Source organism: Notamacropus eugenii, chromosome 5, assembly GCF_028372415.1.
Source record: "Notamacropus eugenii isolate mMacEug1 chromosome 5, mMacEug1.pri_v2, whole genome shotgun sequence".
Classification (NCBI taxonomy): domain Eukaryota; kingdom Metazoa; phylum Chordata; class Mammalia; order Diprotodontia; family Macropodidae; genus Notamacropus; species Notamacropus eugenii.
In genome coordinates this window covers 255,329,293-255,354,979 of record NC_092876.1, presented here as the reverse complement: position 1 = coordinate 255,354,979, position 25,687 = coordinate 255,329,293, and the positions used below count along the sequence as shown (strand labels likewise).

Genomic DNA, 25,687 nt, shown 5'->3' with positions numbered 1-25,687 from the left:
ACAATAATATCTTATAAAACAGTGAGATGCAAGGGGCAGGGAAGCAAGTTTAGAGAAAGCTTGGCAAGAAAGTCAGTTAATACAGTGCATAGAGAAAAAAAAATCAATGATAAATCTGGAAAGGGAACAACAAAAAGTTGGGGGAGGGTGAGAAAATGTCAAGATTCCTATTACAAAAAGTATTTTCTCCCTGAAAGGAAATGAAGGCATACATTTGAATTTATCATCATGGCTTTCAATGTGCTAGATGAGTTGATATAAGTGACCCCAAAGAAAACAAAAATTAAACTGGTAATTATACTAGACCAAGTATACATAGAGAAGGAATTGAAGGTGGTGCTGTTTTGAGGCCATTAAGGGATGAAGTCTCAAGATACCTCAAGGATGAGAGAAGACCAAAAAACTAAAAACACATCTGGACCTTTATAATTAGCCAAAAAAATTGCAGATCAAGACATAATCAATAACCACTGATGCAAATGCCTACTTTTCCACATCCACAAAATTTTATGACAATTACCTAAAAATTTATCAAGGACATTGATGATGAAAAGGAAACTGGCAATTTCCTACAATGGGTCATATCTACAGCAGATACACACCTGACTAAAAAGAATAGGAACAGAAGATCCTGTAGTGCTTATTGTTTGTTGACTATAAAATCAAACATATTGAAAAAAAAAAACTTGATTCAGTAAGAGAAAATATCACTTCAGTCTCTTCTCCAACAAGGTCTTAACCATGTGCAAGTTAAAATCAGTAAGATTCCTTAAAACAAGAAGAATGATAAAATTGTTTGATGACTGATTATTAGAACCAAGTGAGGTTTACAATGTTTATTATTTACAAGGAAGATGTATTGGGGGTGGTGAGGCAGCACAAATGAAGCATAAAAGAGAGAGAGACATATGTTTAGTAAAGGTATTTTGGATGACAACATTCTAAATCCAAAGGAGATTCCTTGTAGATGTGGACGTTCTCCAGCAGCTTCTATTTTATGCATATGACACTCAGTTCACTGGATCAAGACCTGGAATACCAGAGTCTCCTACATATGATTCTTATTTTTTCTAAGAATGCAACCTATCAAAAATGGAATAAAAGCAGAGAAAGAATTTCTGTTGTTCAAGTCATGATATGTGGAAAGACGTGAAGAGTTATTTCATCATTACATCATCTTAGACCCTATGGATGGAATTGAACAGGAGCGGGGGAAAGTGCTTTTAGGAAACTGCACATTGTTTTAATGAGTCCAAGCAAAGGCTGTTTTTCTAAATCAATAGTTTTCTGATGATGCTGTAGAACCATGAGTCACAGAATATTATAGTCTCTGAAAAACTAAACATGTGAATCATCCAAAGGGCAACAGATAGGCATATGGTGGTCAGGAGTAAGCTGTAACCTATCAGCAATAAAGAATCATAGAGGAGAAGTTGCAAAAGGAATGTCATCAGCTAGAAAAGGAAGCACGCTGTCATGTATTTAAAAGGGGGAACAGCTGTTGGCCAGCCTACACATTGCATCTGCATCCCTGTGATCAATCAATCAACATTAAGTATCTACTACATGTCAGCTACTGGGAAAGATGCAGATGAAACAAGGACAAGAAAGCATCTCTTCCCTCAGTGAAATTATATTTCATGTCAAGATATCTAGAGCAAGACCCCTAACACATTGGGTGATCCCTTAGGGTGGGGGTGAGGGGAAATTTATGATACAACATAGACAAGAGTTTTGCAGAATGAGAAGACATAGATGGATCACATCCTCTACCACTGGGAACAATCACGTCAGTGAGACCAAACATAACATATCAAAAAATCTAAGTGTCAACACTTTTGTGCTGCATTCTCTTGTGACAAGACCAAAGCAACTCCCTTTTTTCTGTCACACATATCCATGACCCAACTGGATTTGGAGTCAGTCAGATAATAAACATTTATTACATACCTAGTGTACTAAGTGCTAAGAATACAAAAAATAAAAATAAAGACAATATTTGTTCTCATGAGTTCAAGGTCTAATGGGGAAAATAACATACAAATACTTATGTACAAATAAACTATGTATAGGAAAACCTGGGAATAATCAGTGGAGAGAAGGCAAATAAGGACAGACTTCCTGTAAAAGATGGGATTAGTTAGGGCTTGAAGGAAGCTAGGAAAGTCAAGAGGAAGAGATCAGGAGGGAGAATATTTCAGGCATGGGGGATAGCCAGTGAAAATGCCTTAAGTTGGGAAATGGGAGTCTTATTCGAGGTACAGTAAAAAAGCCAGTATTACTGACCAAAAAATATATTAAGGGTTGGGGAGAAGAAGGGAGGGTTAAGAAGGATGGAACTTTGAGGGAGATGCCAGGTTTTGGAGCAGTATGAATGCCAAACAGGATTTTATATGTGATCCTAGAGGTGACAGGGAGACAATGGAATTGACTGTGGGTTGGGGGAGAGGGACCATTATCAGACCTGTGCTTTGGGAAGATCACTTTGACAGCTGAATGAATAGATCAGAGTAGGAAAGATTTGTGTCAGGTAGACCAACCAGGAGGCTATTGATAAGACCCGGCACCAGGCTGGTGGCAGTATCAAGAGGAGGGAAGGGAACATATTACAAAGAGATATTACAAAGGTAATTACAAAGGCAGGTCTTAGATACAGGTTGGATATAGGGGTTGAGAGAGAGTAAATAAAAAGTTAGAAGGTTTCAAGCTTGGGTGGCAGGATGGTGATACCCTCGACAATAACAGAGAAGTGTGGAAGGTTTGGGGCAAGAGATGATGAGCTCAGTGGTGGACCTTCCAAACTTAAGATGTCTTACAGGACATTCAGTTTGGGGAGTCCAATAGGTAACTGGAGATGAGAGACTGGAAGTTAGTAGAGAGTTTAGCATTGTATAAATAGATTTGAGAATCATCAACTCAGAGATGATAAGTGAATACACAGGAACTGATGAGATCAAGGGGCAGAAGACCTGGTTGCAAATCCTCACTATTTTTACTATTTATATGACTTTGGGACCCCTCTAAACTTCAGTCTTTTTTGTTTATAAAATTAGGAGATTGTACATGAACTCTTATTACAATTTATCATTATACTGGTATACCCTATTCTAATCTTTTTACATTTGCTGTAGGTCTGAGCTAATTTAAAGTATGACAACATCCCAAAGTGACCACTAATGACAGTCCATAAACATGAGCTCCACCACATTCATCTGCCTTACCTTAATGTTGATGTTGCACATGTAGGCTGAAAATTGGACATGAATACTTTTTGAAAATTGACTTTAAATTCAAGAATTTTTATCACTCATTTGTTACAGCATAGAAAGTTTCTATTTGCCATGGTATTCCCAAATACTTTTAAATTCTCTAAATCTTCTCACACAAAGCCAACAGTAGAAAAAAACATAGTGGCAATTCATATTCATGTAGGACTTTGAAGTTTACAGAACTCTTTCCTCACAACAAACTCACAAGAGAGGCTGATTAAGTATTATTATTTCCATTCCACAGATAAGGAAACAGACCTAGAGAAGTGGTGAAATAATTTGCCTATAATCCCATAACTAGTTTGTTAGAATTTTAATCTGTTTGTGACTCCGGAACCTTTCACTGTACCACACTGCTGGTATTTAAATTACTTGTAATGTTCAATAAACTGAAAACAAAAACACTACACAGAATTTTTTTTTTAAAAAAAGGATAACAATGAAAATTAGGATCAATTTAGAATTTAGCAATCAACACATGAGATTGCAGAATTATCAGGTTAGTTTTTTTAATGTGCTTTTTAGCTTTCCTAGAAAACACAATGATCTAGCCAAAGACAACGCCTGATTATGAATTCCAAGCTAATATGTGAAAGGGAAGTAATTATTATCTAAATTCAGTGGAGTAAGGTCATCAAAACAAGCTAGTATGGAAAAGCAGACACCCAGAAATGAAGCAGCACAAAAACAATACCCCTTTGGGTAAAAAAAAAAAAAAGGGCAACACCCAAAACATCATTGTTGTGGAGAAAGAATGGAGTAAGAAATGGAAAGGCATGATCTATATGCATCCTATGAGGGTAACAGACAGAAAAGGCATGAAACCACTCCAACTGCTTTTTGTAACAAAAAGCAGGAGAGAGCTGAATAAAGTTTCTCATCAGTTTTAATGGTTTAATATAACAAAAAAATAAGTTAGCATTCGTCTGTCAATACTTAAGATAATGGAAGCAGCTGCATTAGAGAGGGGCAGAAGTTATACTCATTTTTGAGAGGTGATGGAAAATGAGCTTTTCCTCATAGCACCTGGTCAGAATTTAATTTTGCTTAATTGTATATTAGGGAATATACAAACGTAAACAAACTATATCTCTATCAAACCTTTGGCTTTTGGAATCCATGTTGTTAGAGCATATGATAGCTAAAATACCGTTAAGATTACATTTAACAATATTCCCTCCCTCCCTCACCTAAATCTCAGGGGAAGGGACCAGTGAAAGATCTAGTGTTTTCTGGCATGAATTTTTAGCACATAATCCACTCTTTACTGAATTATTTTGCTACAATACAATAAAATCCCAAAGGTGCACATGTTATATGGCTTGTCTTCATCCCACTTTAAAGTTTTAATGAATTGCTTTTAGCCATTCCTTGTTTCACTTTCCTTCTCATCATGGGATTCATTTTTTATATATGACTCTTGGAATTACTGCCTTTTCTTGCTAAAATATCCTATGTCCTGCCCTTTTATTCCTAGCTCAAACTCTGTGAACTCTTCTCATTTCTCTAATATTATCTGATTTTTTTCTTTTTTCTCCCTCTTTTCTTTCCTCTTTTCCTTCCTCCCTTCTTTCTTATCTGTTTTCTTTCCTTTCTCTGTCTTCTCTTCCCTTCCCTTCCCTTCCCTTCCCTTCCTTTCCCTTCCCTTCCCTTCCCTTCCTTTCCTCTCTCTCTCTCTCTCTCTCTCTCTCTCTCTCTCTCTCTCTCTCTCTCTCTCTCTCTCTCTCTTTTTCTCTCTTTCTCATCTACTAATACTCCACTTTACTTTCTGGAAGAATCAATGAACTTTTGTCCAAGCCCTAAATCTATACCTCAGTTTCAGGTAAAAAATAAAAACAAAAACCAAAAAACCCCTCTCTATGGATAAATGAACTTTCAATTCAATTCCTTAGATTCTACAGCAGAAATTCCATTCATTTCTCTCCAGAATTCTGGGAATGTTATTTTGAATCAATCTTCTGTTCTTATTGCTTCTTCATGTCTCCCCTCTCATGTGAGGAGAGATTACTATAAAAGCACCTCTTTTAAGGAATTGTAAAAGAAAGCCTTCATTTCTGGACCATTGATTTTTCTCAAACTTCAGCATAACCGTAGCTTTGTCAACATGCTCTTTTCTTCCTCGCTTCGTTTTCCTTCCTTAATTTACTGGAAAGGAGAGAGGATAGAGGGCATACATTCCAAAGAAGAAAGGAGAGGGGTAGTTACGATCAATGGAGAGTAGATTCAAAGAAGAGACTGGGGTGGGAGGGAAAGGAAGAGAAGACCTTGACAAAAGATGAGCAGGAAGCACTGGAATAAAGACAATTTATCATGTTTTATCCTTGCTTTCCTGGGAGAAGGATGGAGTATAATATAAATATGAGCTGTTAATATTACTGAAATATAGCCTACTCTTTGATATTCACTTTTTATCTGTGATTAATAGTGGAGAGCTTGCTCTTGAAAGACACTTTGCCCAAAGATGGTGGCCTGTCTGGGAATCTAAAGATGACTTAAATACTAACATGAAAACAAAATGGAAAAAAATAGTTCACATTTTAAAGGGATGATATACTTTACAAAGTATAATGATTTGCAACTCTGACTTGCAGATCAATTCTACTAGTACTATTTAAACAGCACATAACCAAAAATGTCAATGATATTTCTGATGTTCTGTGAGATATTGTCATCTTAATGACATTTTTCTCACCACATTGATGTATGTGTTGAATTTGTCTCATAACATCATTTTATGATGTCCTCAGTGTCCATAGGAATTCAATAAACAAGGCTTCAGAGAGATGATTATGCACTATGTTGATGGAGAATTCACTCCAACATTTACTAACTTTCTCCTTCTGTGGGCTTTTTCTCTTGTCATCAACAAGAAGTCACTCAATGAGACTTATTTAGCATTATTGTTTATATCCTGAACACTGCAAAAGTCCTTGTAGAAGTAAGGACTGATCTCAAGAAATTTACCATCTACTTGTGAATACAACATGCAGATTCATGAAATACCTTATGAATAGGGAGATAACATTAACAAGCAAAAGATAACAACATTTATAGAACGCTATATCTCTGAAATATAGTTACCCATTAATGGCATTCAGTGATTGAAATATTGATAGAGTGGGGCTGAAGAGCTCTCCTTGAATTTGAGTTTCCGGATTCTATAAAAGCAGAAACTTCCTTTTTTTATTTTTTTAAACCAACATAATAAAAAAAAAGTTGCAGAGGACTGATAAGTAAAACAAAGTAGTTGTGAAGGAAATTAACTTTATTGCCTCTGACAATATCGCCAAAACAAAGTTCCCTTGTTTCATTTTCACATGGATACTAACATACAAATAACTTTCCAAGGTGAAATTAACTTGACTCTGGAGTCATTCAACAGCAACAGTGTTTATATAGCTTTAAGGGTCAAAAAAACAACAACAGCATAATATTTAGTTGCTATCTACCTACTTACTTTGTAATGATGCAACACAACTTCATTAACAGTCTTAAGCAGATAAATAAATCTTCCAGGAACTCAACCACTCCAGCTAATTAAGTGGCAGATGGGAAAACAGGGAAGTATAAGACCCATTCTCAAATACAGACAGTTTCCTGGCAAAGAAAGTCACAATGTAATTCCTATAGTGGAGCATCTGTGGAGTCAATTGGATGAAGGAGAAAATGTTTGCTAGCCAATGTCCTTCAGCAATCATTCAGGTAAATTCATTCACATGAATTAGTTTGATTTGCAATGTTATGCGGACATGTGGCTCCAAGTTTAACCTCATAGTATTAGTACTGACTGGCAGCCCAACTTTTCCCTGCAACTTGCAAAGACAGGATAACTCTCATCTTCCTTTCTTCCATTCTCACATTAGATGAGGTTTTATAATGCAAAGTTTATAGGATCACAGATTTAAGAACTATAGAGGGTCTTAAAAGTCTTCTTGTCCAAAGCTTCTTATTTTCCAGATAAGGAAATTGAGGCCTAGAGAATCTGCCCAAGGTCATAACAGTTAATAAATGTTAGAGCCAGGATTCAAGCTCAGATTCCCCTAAACACAAATAGAATACATTTTTCATTACACCACTGCTTCTTAAGTTCTGAAGGTTCTAGTTATAGCTAAGACCAATTGAGTATAATTTAGCAAACTGGTTTGTATTTTTAAAGGTATGCGTTTTCTTTTCAGTGTTTTCAGAGATCACAAAATTTTAAGGCAATTATCACTAATTAGCACAATTTATTCTAAAGCCTAATTTTAATTGATTTTGTTTGATCTTTACCATGTCTAGCTTTCATTTGATCTTTGTGTCCTTTAATACAATCAATAATCATATATTCCTAGGCAGGTGCTAAAATGATTGCTCATCTGCCCTTTAAAAGTTCTAATTCGGCATTTAGACAGACCTTTCCATTTGAGAGAAAGATGCTATATATTTAATAACCTGATTAGTGACTATAATCCTAAATGACATTAAAAAAAAAACCTCTCTTATGCCCAACCACAGGTATATTTAAGTATATTACTTTACCTGGAAAGATCAATTTGTATTTCTTTCAATATATTTTCATTAATTGAAAAGTTTATTTTAATCTCATGATCATCTCTGACATTCTCAAGATTTAGAACTTGTACTTGATTTAATTTTAATTACATATTTAAATAATTAATTAATATTTCTAAATTTTCCCCAACTTTCTTACTTTTAGCATATTGACAGTTTGCAAATTTCTTAAGTCTAACCATTTTACTTCTCTCCCAGTTTAATTTTAATTAATAAGGAGAATCAAATGGAAATCCAATTCAATTGTGTTTTCAGTTAGCACTTTTAGAGAAAATACATGTTATTAATAGGCTGTTGACCTTAAAGGATGGAAAAAGTACATATATAGATCTGAGATCATGATACATTTTTGCATGCATTTTCAGCATTTATCTAGTGTAAATTAAAGCTGAAGTTTTCTGTAGAGGCTGTCAACACTTCTACATATAAACACAAGTAAACAAGTTGCACTGCATCTTTATTACACAAATTCTCATTCTATTATTCCTAAAGTTAGAAGTTTAAAAAGCTGTATAAAACACAGCAAAGCATCAAAGATCTCCAACATCAGCTGAACTTTGGAGGAAAGCTTAACAATTAGCCTGCCATTTTAATTTTATGAACATTTTTGAGTGAGTCTTCAAGGCTCTTTTCCCACCTGCCAAATTCATCTTGGTTTCTTTGGAAGTATTGCCAACACAGCAGAGAAGACAAGGTGGATAGATAATGGTGGAAAATAGAGTGAGGAGTGGTAAGAGCTTTTATCCCATGTCCACAAGATGATCTTACATCCCTCTGTAGAGAAAATATTTTCATCTCATTATCATAAAGAATTCCATGAAATTAGGGCCATGTTTTATGTCTGTTCACCCTATTAAAACTAGATTGTGGTGGAATTATTTATGTTCAACTTTTCTTTTGCTCACCTCTAAACTGTGAGGATAAAAGTTTTTAATATATACTTTTTATTGACTTCTTTGTAACTTTTTTCCTAAATGGATTTATTATAAATATCTTCCTCCCTACTCCACCCCCCAGTGTGTCCCTTTCACTGTTTCTCTTTGGTTCATAATTTTTCTAATGTCTTTTGAAATCAAATCCATCAGGGGATCTTTTATTCCCTTAAGAGAAAACCAATTGAGACTAGTATCCTTCAAAACAAATTTGGCTAGTATAATCATATTAATAGATGCCCCCAAAGGCTTTGAAAACCACAATAAACAATTGGGGAAGGCAGATAAGGGCATTTTATCCAATCTTCTTGAACTCTCAAATCTTCCCCAAATAAGAATTATGTACAAAGATAAAGTAATTGTAGCTGTCTCCAAGAGCAAAGACACCAAAAAGTCAACAGGTACCAAACTGATGAATTGAAAAGAAAGAAGGTTAATCTACACTTTTCTCACCAGCACCCAAACTCAGTATGGGACCCAAGGACTTGTGTTCTATAGTTGCTGCTGCTGCTACTTCAGTCTCTACCAGAATACCCTGCCCCAGCTATTCCTTCACCACTCTGTGGAGACCTTATTTACCCTACACCCATGTTAGTAGAGCAACACGAAAGAGGACATATACTATTAGTGAAGCAATGGCATGTTGCTATCATAGCACTCAAACAGAGAAGGAATTGGGGGCAGGGAACCAACATGTGTGTTGAGGTGCATCAGGCCTTTAGGAAAAAGGACGGGCATTCGACTAGGGCTAATTCTGTTCCTCCTCCCTTTTCAAAATTCACTGGGAACAGAGACTGAGGCCATTAAAAAATGAACTCCCCAGCTTGAGAGGAGGCTGACACAGCTTTGAAGTCCATCACTCAAAGGGCATCAGGATCTGTCTTGAAGACGTAAGAGGACTGAAATTACCCAAGTTTTCAGGAAGAAGATTTTGCGTACAAGAAAATAAATCAACATATAAGATACAAAAAAACAAACAAACAAACAAACAAAACCAGAAGGGAAAATGGCCACCAGGATATTTAAATAAGTCCAAATATCTCTGGATCAATATTGTAATATAGAGGAAATTAAATCTATACCTGATGAAGGTGAGAGAGCATAGAATCAGCAGAATATTCCCAAATGGTTCAAGAGAAAATGGTAAATTGTGAAAGCAGAATTTAAGACCTGTGTAGTAGAAATCATTGGCAGAAAGGGGGGAAAAGCAAACTTGAATTAATATTTTGCTCAAGAGAGCAAAATAGAGGAAATGTGATTAGGAATTCAATGAGGGGAGTGAAAAAACAAATCTGCAAGACTAGGAGTAAAAAGCAAAAGAATTAAAAGAAAGCAGTCTCTGCAAGCAAAATTTATTGATTTAAAAGATAAGATGTTTAAAGATAATTTAAGGATCATAAAATTTCCACAAGAAAATGTGGAAAAGTAAAAAAAAATTGAATTTTTAACATGAGAAGTCAAAAAACTTAAATACAATAATGTAAGAAATAATACAAGAAACCTACCAAGAACATCTGAATGCAGAAAACAAAAAGACAATTAACAGAAAACACAGATGGCATCCAAGAAGACAAACAAATAAACAAAAATCTATGTAGCAAAGTGTGACATGATGATCAAATTGAACATTTCTAGTAGCAAAAGAAAAAAGACAAAAAGCATGCCTGTTACAATCATTGCAAAACAAAAGCATAGAAAGGTCATTTTAACATGATAAGAAGTATATTTAAAACCAAAAGGTACTGCAACAAAGAAACATTTCCTAATTTGAAAAAAAAAGTAGTAAAACAAGAATACACTTCTCCTCTTCCCTCCTCCTGTTTTATACTAATAGAACTGCCAAGTATAGCAATAATACAGCAGAAATTAAAGATTTAAACATAGGGGGGGAAAGAGACAAAATTATTTCTATTAATTGACTGTATGATGGTTTGCTTAGAAAACCCCCCAAAATCAGTAAAAGAAACTAAATTAGACAATTACTAGTAAAGAAGCAAGTTACTAAATAACGCTTTCTTCCCCAGTCCAAAATAATCAATGGCATTTCTGTATAACAATAAATAATATTCAATAAAAACTACTAGAAAATGAAGTCTTATTAAAATAAGTACAATGTTCCTGAAATACTCAAGAGTTTTATAAATGAAAATTTTAAAACACTCTCAAAGAAATAAAGAAAAGCTTACATTGGTGGAGGACTATTCAGCACTTATGGCTAAACCATAGTGATATAATAAAAAGGATAATATTTCCCAAATTAATTGCAATTTTCGTACTATAATAGTTGAACTGCCAAAAGAATATCTTACAGAATTACAAATTATTTTAAAAATCCTTTATGAGAACAAAAGTTCTAGAATCAAAAGTAACAAAAACAGGGAAATAGCACTTCAAGATTTCAAATTATACTATAATGATGATCAAAGCTATATGGCAGAGTCTGAAAAGTGCAAAAGAAGAACCAAAGAACAATCATACTTGATAAAGAAAATAATAGTTTGATTACTGTTGGAAACAATTGGAAAGTTGTCTCACATAAATTAGCTTTTGTCTATCATCTTACAACATATACCACAATAAGCCCAAAGTGGTTAGAGTAGCTAGTGATGATGATGATGATGATGATGATAGTGAGCCTATATATAGGTAGCACAGTGGATAGAGTGCTGGGAACATTAGACACTCACTAGCTATGTGACCCTGGGTAAGTCACTTAACCTTCATTTGCCTCAGTTTCTCAACTAAAAATAGGGATAATAATAGTACCTGCCTCCTGTGAGAAATAACTTGTTCAGGCTCCAGAGGAGTAAAGATGAAAGATAAATAAGTTTGTTATGCGATTGGCATCTTGTTGGATAGACACACCCGCCAGAAACAAAAGTAAACCTTAAAAACCTCTCCCTCTCCTGTCTCCCCATTGGCTGGGTAATACAGGATGTCCAGCTTTCCTATATGTCTACTACACAGTCCATCTTGACATGTTCCCCCTTCTGCTGCATGTATTGCATGACCATTAAAATGACCCTTGAGTCCACTCAGAAGAGAAGTTAATATTCATAAGCTTATTACACATGAGCACTCTAAACTAGACTTAACTTTTACTCTACTGAGCTGCCTTCTAACCTCAAAACAAGATAAAAACCAGCTGCATCCTTGCTTTGCCTGTTATCTTACATGTGAGACATAAATCTTTCATTATGTCTCCCATTCTGCTAATTGTTATTCCGACTTTAGGGAAACAAATTTCTCCATTACATCTCTCAATTCCCTCTTCTGCTAGAAGATAATCTAGTACCACTCTACGTTGACAGTGTCTTCTGCAATCATTTTATTTTCCTGCATTTGCTGCAAGTCAAAAGACTTTCTGGCATGTATGGATCCTCTAGACATCATGTCATATATTACATAATTTCTGTGTTAACAAAAGTTTTAATCATTCCTCACACTCCCAGGGTTGTTATGAGAATCCGATGAGGTAATATTTGTAAAGTGCTTAGCACAGTGCCTGAAACATATTTAATATTATTGAATGAATATTATTGTATGAATATTATTATCATATTGGTGTTATTTTCCACTTAAAGGTTCACAAGGACTTTACCTATCTTATCTCATTTAGTCCTCAAAAGATTCCAGTAAAGAAGATACTATTGTCCTCCTAGTTTTACAGATAAGGAAATGGAGATTGAGAGGGGTGAAGTGATTTATTTGTCCAAGGTCACACAGATGATAAGGCAGGATTTAAATTCAGGAGTTCCTGACTCCAAGTCAGTACTTTATCTACTACACTATCTAGCTACCTACATCTTCAATATAGTAAATAAAAAGCAATTCCCCAGTGGATAAATGGATATGAACAAACAGTCCTCAAATGAACAATTACAAGCAATTAACAAACTATATGAAAGATTATGCCAAATCATAATAAAAATACAGAAAATGTAGAAACCTTTTAATTGAAGAACACAATTTTTGATGCATCAGTGTAACAGAGTGTCATTGCTTCATAGTCATTGAAAAATATGAATCTTACAAGAAATGTGGGAAGAGGAAGAAAAAAAGAGGAGGCAAGAATTGAAAAGATTTACAAAAGCTTATTTAAAAACTGTTTCCCCCAGTCAAGGACAGGGATACCACCACATGTGAACTCTAGCATCACAGCCCTCAAAGTGCTTACAGAGGAAGTAAGAGTGGTATCCATGATGAGAAAAAGAGCTGAATGGAATCAAGAAAATATACAAAAGAGATTCTTGATGTGAGTAATATTATGGTGAAGATAATGAGGAACTAATAAGGTATCCTGAAGGATGTGAAGCTACTGATGATACAGAAAATAAAAAACATTTGAACTTGTTAATACTGTATCTTGGTGTCTACCAAAATATCTCTATTTAGATGGCCCACTTCCAACTAAATGTCAAAATACATTCTATTTTTTAAAATTCTTCCCAGGCTTATCCCCATCACTAATCTTCAAGCTTTCCAAATACATATTCACTCTGTCCCTCTTTGTTCCTTACAAACAGTCCATGATTGATTGAGTTTTGCTAATATTTTTCTATACCATACGCTAGACTTCTATCTCCTCCTTTGTGTTGTTAATATATTTTGTGCCTAATTCAAGGATCTATCCCACCCATTAGTAGGCCCATGTGACCTGCTTAAATTATATGGAAGCCTAAGTCACATGCGGTGGGAGAAGACTGCTGAAAGGGTGGAACAGGAAGAAGCAGAGCTGGAACAGAGGTTAAAGGAAGTTGGTCAGACTAATTAGAAGGACAGGGGGAAGCTAGGGCAGCAACTAGCCTGAGTGTGAGAGCTTGTCTGTGATTTGTTTAAGGGAGGTGGTTTGTGGGAAGCCTAACAGAAGGAAGGTTTGGGGTTCATGTTGCCCTCTGCATTATTGTTGTGTACGGATTTCTTTGCTGCTATGACAGATTTGGCTTTCTAGTGTTGGGATTCGACTTTCTGGTGTTTGAATAAATCTTTTGGTTCTGTCTTCCATGTGGAGGGTCTGTTGTATTTTGTGATTCAGAATTGTGCCAGGATATTCATGGTCCCCATAGGCATGGTGAATATAGCATTGGCCCTACATCCCTTCATTCTCATTGCCATGGAAGATGGAAATACATTAGTACAAGTACAGGTGATATGGGCAACTAGGTGGCCCAGTGAATAGAATGCCAGGCCTGGAGTCAGGAAGAGTTGAGTTAAAATCCAGCCTCAGACACTTACTGTGTGAGCAAGTCTGTGTGGGCAAGTCTCTTAACCTTATTTGCTTTAGTTTTCTCAATTGAAAAATGCACTGGGGAAGGAAACAGCAAACCATTCCAATATCTTTACCAAGAAAACCCCAGATGGGGTCATCAAGAATCAGACATGACTGAAAAATGACTGAACAACAACAAATGATAACGAAATTATGACTAGAATCCTTAAAGGTATTTTCCATTATCTATTCTCCTGAACTGGAAGTTCTGCAAGGTCAAGAAATATAATTCATCCTATAATACCAGCATCCCCCTTTGAGTTTTTACAACTCAAAGACCTAATTCTCCCATGAAACTTTTCTAGACCATCTCCACATTGCTTGTTTTTGTCTACTCAACTAACTTTTTGTATTTTCCTTTGACCTTTCCATTTTCCTGAATAAGTTTAATAACCCTTATACAAATGTATTTATACATATCTGCCCCTCGTTATATGTACTCTAATGATTCTGTGATTTTATTTTATACTCATTTGTATTTCATTCATATCTTCAGACTGTGAACTCCTTGAAAGGCTGCATAGATAAGTGGAATGAGACATATAGTCAGGAGACACTGGGATTTAAATTCCACTAGTTCTTAACTAATTAAAATAGGTCAATTAACCAAACTGAGCCTCAGATCATGCATCTGTAAAATAGGAATAATGATACAGGTATACTACCTAACTCACAGGGTACTTAAATGAAGAAAATGAGAAATGTATGTAAAGAGTTTTGTGAAATGCAAACATTTTACTGTTTTACACAAATGTCAGTCTTCGTATAGTGGCTCACGTGAGTAATCATTACTACTGGGGAGGCTGAGGCTGAGGACTTTTTTAACCTCATGTGTTGTAAACTACAGTAAACTAAGCCAATTGGATGTCCACATTAAGTTTGGCGTTGATATGGTAAACCCCTGGGAAGGAGGAATTTGGAGGGGCAGAGTCCCAGATTGCCTAAGGGAGGGAGAATTAACAGATCAGAAATAAAGCAGGTTGGGAGTAGAGCCAAGACTGCTAAGTAAAGATAGGAACTTGTCTGAGATCTCCCACCAACCCCTCCAAATATCTTTAAAAATGACTAAAATTCTAGAGCAGTAGAACCCACAAAAAGATGGAATAAAACAAATTTCTAGCCCAAGACAACCTGGAAGGTTGGCAGGAAAGACTTGTGCATCAGGGTGAGAGAGAAGTGCAGTTCAACTCAAGCCATGCCAGCACAACCTCCGCCCCAGCAAACCAGGAGCGGGCCTTGGGAGTGATTGAATCAGCAAGTAGCAGCAGCTGCTTCTGGAGTTCTCAACCCAAAGATGGTTGAGATTACAGGGGTCCTTTTGGTAACACTGAGGCAGGACTCTGTTGTTTTACCCATACTCATATTTGGGTTCCAGTTTTGGGTGGCAATCCCAGGGCAAGGAGGAGCACTGAGATAGCAGAGTCTGTTACCACAGTGGAGGGTAAAGACTCTTTACAATTCCAGAGCAAAAAAAGTCTGTGAGCTTGTGGTTGCTCACAGACCAGAACACAGGCCCAGAGAGTAGTAAACACCTCTCCCTAGATTATACCATCTTGGAAGAAAAGAAAACTTACAGGTCCCTAGAAGTATCTGAAACCAGCTGCACAAAACCCCTGAAGCGTGGGACAAAGCACCCACCCTGGAAGCAGTGCCCTACTTTAGCAACCAGTTGAAAGTAAAGTAATAGGCTAGGGAAATGAGCAAACAACAGGAAAAAAAAAACAAAAAACAACCTCTGACTATAGCATGTTACTATGGTGACAAGGAAGATCAAAACCACATACTCAAAAGAAGAAAAGAAAAATATGAATTGGTCTCAGGCCATGAAAGAGCTCAAAAAGGATTTTGAAAATCAAGTAAAAGAGGTAGAGGAAAAATGGGGAAGAAAAATGAGTGATACAAGAAAATCATGAAAAACAAGTTAACAGCTTGGTAAAGGAGACACAAAAAATACTGGAAAAAAAAAGACACCTTAAAAAAATAGACTAGGCCAAATAGTAAAGGAGTTCCAAAAAGCCAGTAAGGAGAAGAATGCCTTAAAAAGCAGAACTGGCCAAATGTAAAAGAAGGTCCAAAAAGCTCACTCCAGAAAATAATTCCTTAAAAAATTAAAATGGAGCAAATGGAAGAAAACAGAACAGGTTAAATCATGTAATCAAAGTGGGATCAGGCCCATGTATGCCTGATACTTCCAGTCTAGACAAGATGGGAAGATCGTCTGTCTTTTTAACAGACTAATTAAAATTTTAAAACTTTTCAAATGTCAACTGTTATTACTGTTAAGGTGGGAGAGGGGCAGCTTTTATTTCTTTAGCTAATCTTATCTGACTTCTATGCTACAATATAATAAGATTTTAGGAAAGGCTTTAAGATCAAATAATTCTATTGAGTCAGCGTAAAGTTTCATTTCACATTTTAGACATGAAATTACATTTTTAATTAATGCTGAAGTTGCAGTGAACAAAACTGCAGGGATTTTAGTTGACATTAACCAGTTGAACTAGGTCATTTTTTTTTAATACTTTCAGTACTGAATTTTAAACCGTGCTTTAGGATTTTACATTTCATTTTGGAGGATATGGCCTACTATTTCTGGAGCTATTTTTGTACCCTAGTTTTGTCATTCAGCATATAATAATTCTACAAGTTTCATGTCATCTTCAAATTTGATAAATATGACATTTATTTCTTCTTCAAAGTTATTACCATTAACGTTCAGCATGACAGAGCCGAGAATAGGTTCCAAAAGCATTCTAGTAGAGACTTAACAAAGAGATTGACTGCAAGCTCAGTGACTTAATAATGTGATATGGTAGTCAAAAAATCTGCCCTATAAGTAGAGTCAATTGGGCTTCATTAAGACAGGCATAGTTTCCAAGAAAAAGGTGATTGATAGTTCCTGTGTATTCTGTCCTGCTTGGACTATATTATCTGCAGTTCTGTGCACTAGGAATGATGTTGATAAGATTGAAGGTGTCCAAAAGAAGACAACCAGAGTGCTACAGAGTATTGACTCCATGTGAGGACCAGTTGAAAGAATTGGTGATATTTAGCTCAGAAAGGAGAAGGCTTAGGGGCAAGGATATGTTGAAGCCAGCTCATAATATCCTTGGATTAGCCAACTATTAAATTTTGAGTATGAGCACTTCTACCTCAGAAATTAGGAAATGCTGCAAATTAAGGTTTAACTTATTTTGTTAATCTCACAGATTTAAGAAGTAAAGGAGAAAATGTTAATAATCAATTTAAAAGTATAACGTGTGTACACCTACCACTCTCCAAGAGCTGGGTGTTAAATGTTTACCAAAAATGCTCCTGTTCAGGGGTAACATAAATAATTATTTTTAGTAACTGAGAGACTGCCATGTGCAAGAGGGATTAGACTTGTTTTCTTTTCTCTAAGAACAGATTAGGGGTGATGGCTGGAAATTACAGATGCAAATCTTGTCAATGTCAGAAAATTACTTCATAAATGTAGAGCTAAGTGGAATAATCTGCCTCAGAATCCAACCTCTGGCTAGAGTTCTTCAAATAAAAGCTGAATGATCACTTTCTAGGTAGTGGAGATTCTTTTTAGAGTATAAATTAGGCTAGACAGTCACTCTGGTCTCTTCTTATGCTAAAATTCTATGATCCAATAAATGTTTACCAACCTTTTGTTCAGTCATTCAACCAGTTACAAATCCATCTAATTTTCTTCTAAGTCATGGCTCTACATCTCATTCAAAAGTATGTCCATAAGGGAAAATGTCTAATTCTTTGACAAACCTAGATATATCATATCTATTCCCCTGTAATAATCTTACTTCTGGTTAACACAGATACTTTTGCCAGTTATATATTTCTGCCTTAAAGAGATTTCCACATGAAAATCTTACCATCAAAGGTACAAAATAAAACTCAGTTTTCCTCCTCCAATTTCTGTCAGTAGGGATACCACTATTAAAATAATATAGTCATCTCTAACCTTTCTCTCTTGTTCATACCCTGCTGCTTCATTTGAAGACTTCCTTCATGTTAAAATGGAGGCATTCAAAGTGAAACAATGCTGTGGCAGCAAGAGCTCTGGAGTGCGATTTAGAAGATCTGAATCTGTCCTGGCTGTACCACACATTTGTTATATGATCTAGTGCCAAGTCACTGAAGCTTAAAATGTGACTATTTCCTCATTTATAAAATGAGGAACATGGACAAGATGATCACTAAGTCCTTTTCCAGCATTTAAAATCCAATGACCAGATAAAATTGCTATATTTAATCAGTGTAAGTGATTCCTATAATTTATTCATGTTCTGCAGGCCATCTTCAGGTACAATTCTTGATGTAGTTTTGTGACTCCCTAGCTCTACAAATCTCGGATTGGACTGGATGGTATTCTTTATTTTGAAGTGCAAGGAATGCCATGGTTAGGAAATTCTCTTCAGAAATATAGGTTCGCACCCTCTCAACTTGTATTCTTAGTGAGAAAATAAGTGATTTTCCTAGTCACACAGAGAGTACATTTCAGTGAAAGGACTTCCTAGCTCCCAAGTCACCTTTTTATACACTTCACCATGCTGCCTCTCACAAATATTAAGTGTTCAGTTAAAACCAAGGGGAAAATAAATATCTGAACTTAAAATTCAAGGTTTCTATGTAGATTTAGGATTCAGTTGTTTGGGATAGGGAAAGAAAAAGGAGTAGGAAGCAATGGAGAATTTTTAGTAAAATCAAATAGGAAAAAAATAATTCTACAGGGAAGATAAGTTGATTAGGCTAGCCTTGCCAATTCTTATAAACCTAACAGATCTGCCATGTGCCCAGTGACAAAGTAAAGATTTATTCTGCTATATATATATATATATATATATATATATATATATATTTATATCGAAGGTAAGCTTCTCTCTGTATTCTTCTTGGTATGAACATTAAAACAAATATAATCTAGGAGAGAAAATGAAACAATCCAATAAGAACAGAAGTGATCTATTGTAGCAGCCACCAAAAATGAATTCAATTCAATATTGTGTTTTTCAACGGTTTTGAGAGCAGGTGACACTGATGTAAGAGTGAAGCATATATTCATGTGCTTTTCCCTTCTGATTTTTAAAACAATCTTTTATTTTATTATCAGCCAACAAATATTATCACTGTGGATGATGACTCTTGTATCATTTGATTATTTTCAATATATAAGAAATAATAAGGTATGGTATATGGAAATGAGGAAAGATAACTTATTTGACAAAAATTATATAGTGTAATACATTTCAATCAATCAGACAAAAAGTGTATATTGAGTACTTCTCATGTGCCAGGCAGGATACTAAGCTGTAAGGTTACACCCCCCCCCCAAAAAACCAAAAAACAACAGATCCTGCTTTACAGGTGTGTATACACTAATAGGAGAGACATTTAAATAAGTAGGTACTTAAAAGATACATAAATAATGGATGGATTTTCCTTAGGGGAAAAGACTATAGCTGATGGAAGGACTAGGAAAGATCTTCTGAAAGTGTTATTTTAGCCACCCTGAAGGAAACCAGAAATTCTAGTACATGGAGGTGAAGGTATCCCAGGCCAAGGAAACAGTATAAAGTAATCTAAATAAGCCTCATCATTTGTGAAGAAAAGTGAGGTCAGTATAGATGGATCCTAGAGTAGAAGAGAAGGAAGAGGAAGGGAGCATCACACACACACACACACACACACACACACACACACCCTGCCCCCACACACGCACATACATACATGCAATAAACTTCACAACCTAGTCCCTTCCTCTCTTTCCAGTCTTCTTAAACTTTATTTCCTTTTATGTACTCTATGATCCATCTATATTGTGAATATTGAATTCTGGAGGTAATAGCAAGCCACTAGAGTTTATTGAATGGGGGAAAGAGGGGTGACATGCTCACACCCACTCTTTAGGAAAATCAGTCTGACAGCTGCTTTGAAGACAGACTGAAGTGGGGAGAGACTTCAGGCAGGCAGACTAATTAGAAATCTATAGTTATAGTTATGGTAAGAGGTGATGAGGGCCCTAGGGTAATGGCTATGTCAAGGGGCAGAAGAAGGCACAGATTAAAGATATTGTGATGGTAGAAACAAGATTTGATAACTGTTCAGATATGTGTGGTAAGTGTAAGTGAGGAGTCAAGGATGACACTAAGTTTATGAACCTGAGTGACTAGAAAGATGGCAGTACCCTTGACAGTAATAGGGAAGTTCAGAAAAGGAAAGAGCTTAAGAAAGTAAAATCAGCTCTGTTCTATAAGAGGCCTTTTCCAGTCCTCAATCTTAAGGCTTCCCTCTGAAATTATCTCCATTTGATCCTACATAAATCCTGTCTGTTCATAGCCATTTGCATGGTTTCTCACTCATTCAACTGTGAGCTCCTGAAGAGCATGATTGCTTTTTGCCTTTCTTTGTATCCCCAGTGAATATCAGAGTGCATAATGCATAATAAACACTTAATAAAAACTTTATGATTGATTGATGTTGAGCGTGAAATTTGTGTGGGACATCTAGTTTGGAATGTATTATAAAAAAAGAAGTTGATATTAGGTAACGAGTTTAGCAGAGAGAACAGATTTGGAGATAGATATCTGGAAATCATTTCCAAAGAGATGCTCACTGATTCAAAGGGAGTTTATGACATCACCAAGTGAGATAGAATATAAGGAAATGAGAAGAGGTGCTGGGTTAGAGCCTAGATTATGAGATATTTGATGGGATGAACTGAATAGAAACTCTGTAAAAGAAAATTTCAAGAAAAAGTATTCAGATAAAAAAGGAATACATATTTTGAGTAAATCTCAGTTCTAAATTATATTTCTTAAAAACATTATTTCTTAAAGTCAAATAATATAACACAACAATATAAGCATGCGGTAACTACAGAAAAACAAGGTCACATAATCAATGAACCAAATGGCATAAAAAAGAGCTTAGTGCCAGGCAATTTAAAAGGCACATTGGTTCAGTAACTATGAATTGGTTAAAGTCTGAAACTTGAGTTGTTAAAATGTTCCAGTTTATGAAGGTCATAGGTATACTAGTTAGAGCTGTAAGCATAGAAATGTTGCCAAAGTCTTCCATTCTAATTCCCAATTCCATCATCAGTTTGATAACTTTGGACAAAGCACTTAACCTCTAGGTTACTGTTTCCAAAATGAAGACTAATTTGTGAACCAGTTCAGTAGAGTACACGTCTGTCATAAGAGCATCATTTAGAAGGTGCTACCTAAGTCCACAACTACAGCAGCCCATTTACGTTACTAAAGCTTCCTGTCAGAATATACTTGAAGTTTGAGGTGATCTTAGAGGATGTCAGTTCAACCTTCCAGCCAATGAAGGAATCTCTTCCACAAAACCCATGACAAGTGGGTCATTCAGGATCTGTCTGGACATCTCTAGTCATGAAATTATACAAATGGAAAATTTTCAGTTGGAAATTTTGACACCTTTATTTTTCAGAGACGTGAAATAGATTCTGTATAGTACTTTCCTTTCCACACAATTCAAGTTTAAAGTTCAAATGCTTATCACTTCTGCCTCAACACATGGTGGTGACAGACTAATTTGCAGTTTAGATACCTTCTTTGGAAACTAGTGTTATGTTGTTTAAAACAGATTCTATGCCTTCTACCTAACAAAATGTGGTAGTTATTTGGATAATTTATGGAATATTTTGGAACCCAAATATTAGTTATTATCATGTGACTTCTGCCATGTTTTTAAAAGTATTACTGAACAAATCAAAGCATAAAAGCATAAGTGAGTAGGCAGTAGCCCAAAAATTTTTGAAGAGTAACATTTGATAAGAGTGGTTCTATTTTCAGGTATTCACATTTTATTCCTGCCCTATAATTACTGAGACACACTACAAATAATTGTATATATTATTTATTTGAAGGTTTACCTGACAGTTGCATATACAAGACTCTGAAGCACTGGATAATTACCTGTGTACTCGGTCACTTGAAATGGAGGATATAAACCACTGATATTTCAGGGAAGAAATCAAGTGCTGCCATGTTCCTCAGAAATTCTGTTTCTTCAGGAAAGGGAGCCTTTTTTTTCTCATTAAACATAAATAGGAAATCCTTTTACCTTGCCAGGGTTAACCAATTTCCCTTCAAACAAATCTGTGCAGTGTCCAGGAAATTACTTTGTACATATAGGCCATCCTAAAAGACCAAGTCAAGTTTTAACTATTAGAAACTTTGCACAAAGACTTTTGAGACCCCTCATATTTAGTATTTACTGATATATTTACATGTAGTTTCTTTTGATAGAACATAATTTCGCCTGTTTCTGCACTTGGTGAGGCTATGAGGAAGGGATCCACTCTAGCCCCCAGGAGTCTATGGTGAGACCTGCTGCATCTGGCCCTTCAGGACCTAGTTATCCTGCATGACTCCACTGGGGCTGACTCCAGTGCCTAGATAACAGTCTGTCACCACCCCGGATGGACATTCCTTGGTATGAACCAGTGGCCAAGATTGGTGCTGGTGCCTAAGAGATGGTGTACAAGGCCTGTGACCCACACAGTGGCCACTTCATGGCACTCCAGAGCATGAAAGACCCATCAGGAGGAGGAAGAGGAGGGGGCCTGCTTATTAACGCTGTTCGAGAGGTGGCCTTCCTTCGGAGGCTGGAGGCCTTTGAGCATCCCAATGTTGTCCAGCTGATGGAAGTCTGTGCCACCATCCAAACTGACTGGGAGACCAAGGTGACCCTGGTGTTGAACACATGGACCAAGAACCAAGGACAGATCTGGACAAGACCCCTCTTCTAGGGTTGCCCTTGGAGACCATTAAGGACTTAATGAGATAGTTCCTAAGAGTCCTAGACTTTCTCCATGCCAATGCATTGTCCACTGTAATCTGAAGCTGGAAAACATACTTGTGACTAGTAGAGGAACAGTCAAGCTGGCTGACTTTGGCTTAGCCTGGATCTACAGCTACCAAATGACACTCACATCTGTGGTAGTCACCCTCTGGTACAGGGCTCCTGAGGTTCTCCTGCAATCAACATATGTGGAGTGTTGGCTGCATCTTTGCAGAGATGTTCCATAGGAAGCTTCTCTTCTGTGAATACTCTGAAGCTGACCAGTTAATCAAAATCTTTGACCTGATTGGGCTCCCAGCAGAAGATAATTGGCCTCCTGATGTTTTCTCTGCCCCTTAAAGCCTCTACTTCTTGTAGTTCCCAGCCTTTACAGTCTGTTGTGCATGAGCTGGAAGGGCCTGGAGCACAACTGCTACTGAGAATGCTGACATTTAGCACCCACAAACGCATTTCTGCCTTTCGAGTTCTGTAGCACACTTATCTACAGACAGCTGGAGAAGGGAACCCAGAATGACCACTGGAGGGACTGTATCCAAGACCAATATAGAAGAGCTGTCATTTCTCTTCCCCACAGACAGTAGGATCACTCCTACCGCCATCGTGATATATGATACCACAAGACAGGAGGGAGAACATGATCCTCTATACACATACTCTTCCCAAATCCTTAATCATTGTACCCAGAATCTGTTACTGCCTTAATGACATTCCCCTTTCACCAACACCCTTTGTGAGACATCCCTCTGTCCCACCCTAACCCCCTAGATATGGGGGAGCGAGGGAAAGGGGAATCATAAAAAAAAATAACACAAATAAAGAATATAATTTTCTTGAGGGAAAAAATTTTTCTTTCTGTACTCAGTGGTTAATATAGTGCTTGATATCTAACAAACTGCACTGATAGAAATTGATTTTGTGATCAATTTCATTCCACAGGATTCATTAACCGAGGCATTACTATCTTTAGTATAAAGACTAGTAAAGAACTTCTGTTTTTGCTCCTATTTCTCTCACTTCCCCCATTTTTAAACTTTTTAATGCATGTTGGTGTTAAACCTACCACCTGGCACACAGACATACTGAGCTGGATGAAAACTCAGATTTTCTGTTTGTTATAAACTTTGTTATTAGCTTATTATTAGGCCAGTGGTAGATAGAGTTGACACTATAATTCAAGGTTCAGGGATCATTTATGCACATTTGTGTGCCATTTCTATTTCCTAAGAGAAAGGATGCCACAGAGTTAATTAACAACATTATATAATTACAAGAAAAAAATACATTTTAAATATTCAAACTAACCTGTTTCATCCTGGACAAATCACTGAACTGCTCTAGGCTTAAGTTTCTCATTTTTAAAATGAGGCAGTTGTACTAGCTGACTTCTTTGGCCCCTTCTAGCTCTAAAGCTATGATCTTGTGATATTGTTTTGCAGACATGATCCTCACATGATAAAATATGTCTGAAGGGATGCCTCTGTTCTAGAACACACTGTAGCCATGATAAGTGCCCAGCTGCTTATTTGTTTTAGGAATGAACTAAGAGTAATCTCCACCAGGTACAATAGGATACACAGTGGCAACATTTTCACACATCAGGAGCCCAGCAACCACTATAATAACCTCCTTTACAATTTTCCAGCACCATTTGATGGAGGTGGTTACTTTTAAATGTAAGGTCTTGATACCTGACATTGAAGGATGTGAAATCCACAAAGTTAAAGCCTATGATAAATCATTATATTAGATCTCTAGCTCCCCTAGATCTTATAGTTATTTTCCTTGCAAGAATGGTGATATTTCACAATGAGAGGCAGTGTGGTATAGTGGAAAGAGGGCTACAACTCAGAGTCAGCAGATGCCTGAGTTCAAATCCCTCCTCAGACACTTATCAGCCACAATGTGATACTCAAATCATTTAACCATTTTGAATCTCAGATTCTTTACCTGTAAAATGGGGATAGCAATAGCATCTGCCTGTCATTGTGAAGATTAGAGATGACATATGTACAGTGCTTTGCAAAACTTCAAATACCCTATAAATGTTAGGGATGATGATGATGAAGAAGAAGTAACGGTTGACTGCCAAGGCTTTGTTTAAAATATGCTTTGACAAAAGAATATAAATACAGTTGCACATGTTTTTCATTAAACTATTCTATTTGTAATACTCACTAAATTTGGCATCTTATTTTGTTTTTAAAATTTTGAACATTTAAATTCAATCAATTCCAATCATAACAATAGCCTGACACTTTTAGATGAAAGAGGAGATGGGTCAGAAAAAAAAGAGAGAGAATTCTCTCATCTATTTTCTTTCAGTTGAGAGAAGGCACGATCAGATTCCTCCAGCAAACTCCTCTTGCTAGGGGAAACAGCTTTAACTTTTGACACAGATGAAATCTGAAAATACAAGTTTGGTCCAAAATAAGCACACAGCATGAATCTGATACTACATTGAATGTATTTTTTCCTTGTAATAAAAGGTCACTGACATGAATTGTTAGTTCTATTAAAACTCCTAAGTCACAATATCTGCTTTTTGTTGAATAATTATTGAGCACTCATCAAATGCTAAGCATTGAACAAGATGTAAACAAAAGATATCTCTTTGTTGGTGCCTACATATTAGTCACTTAAAAGACAGGTACATGAGCACCTCCTAAAACCTAGTATGTATACCACATATGAACTCTCACAATTTCTCATTTTTAAACCATATGCCTTTGCTGTAAGTAATCTAGAACTCCAGCCTATATATTTTATCCCAACTACATCATCAAGGATCAAACATATTACTCTAAATCAAACTTGTCTTATGGAGGAAA

The 25,687-nt window shown here is 36.2% G+C and overlaps 1 protein-coding gene and 1 pseudogene across 18 annotated transcripts in view; one reads left to right on the top strand and one right to left on the bottom strand.

Annotated features, from left to right (window-relative positions):
- Nucleotides 1-25,687, bottom strand: part of GULP1 (GULP PTB domain containing engulfment adaptor 1) — a 383,611-nt gene that overhangs the window by 92,901 nt on the left and 265,023 nt on the right. The gene's annotated exons all lie outside the window — the stretch shown is intronic.
- On the top strand, nucleotides 22,477-23,373 carry LOC140505978 (cyclin-dependent kinase 4 pseudogene; annotated as a pseudogene).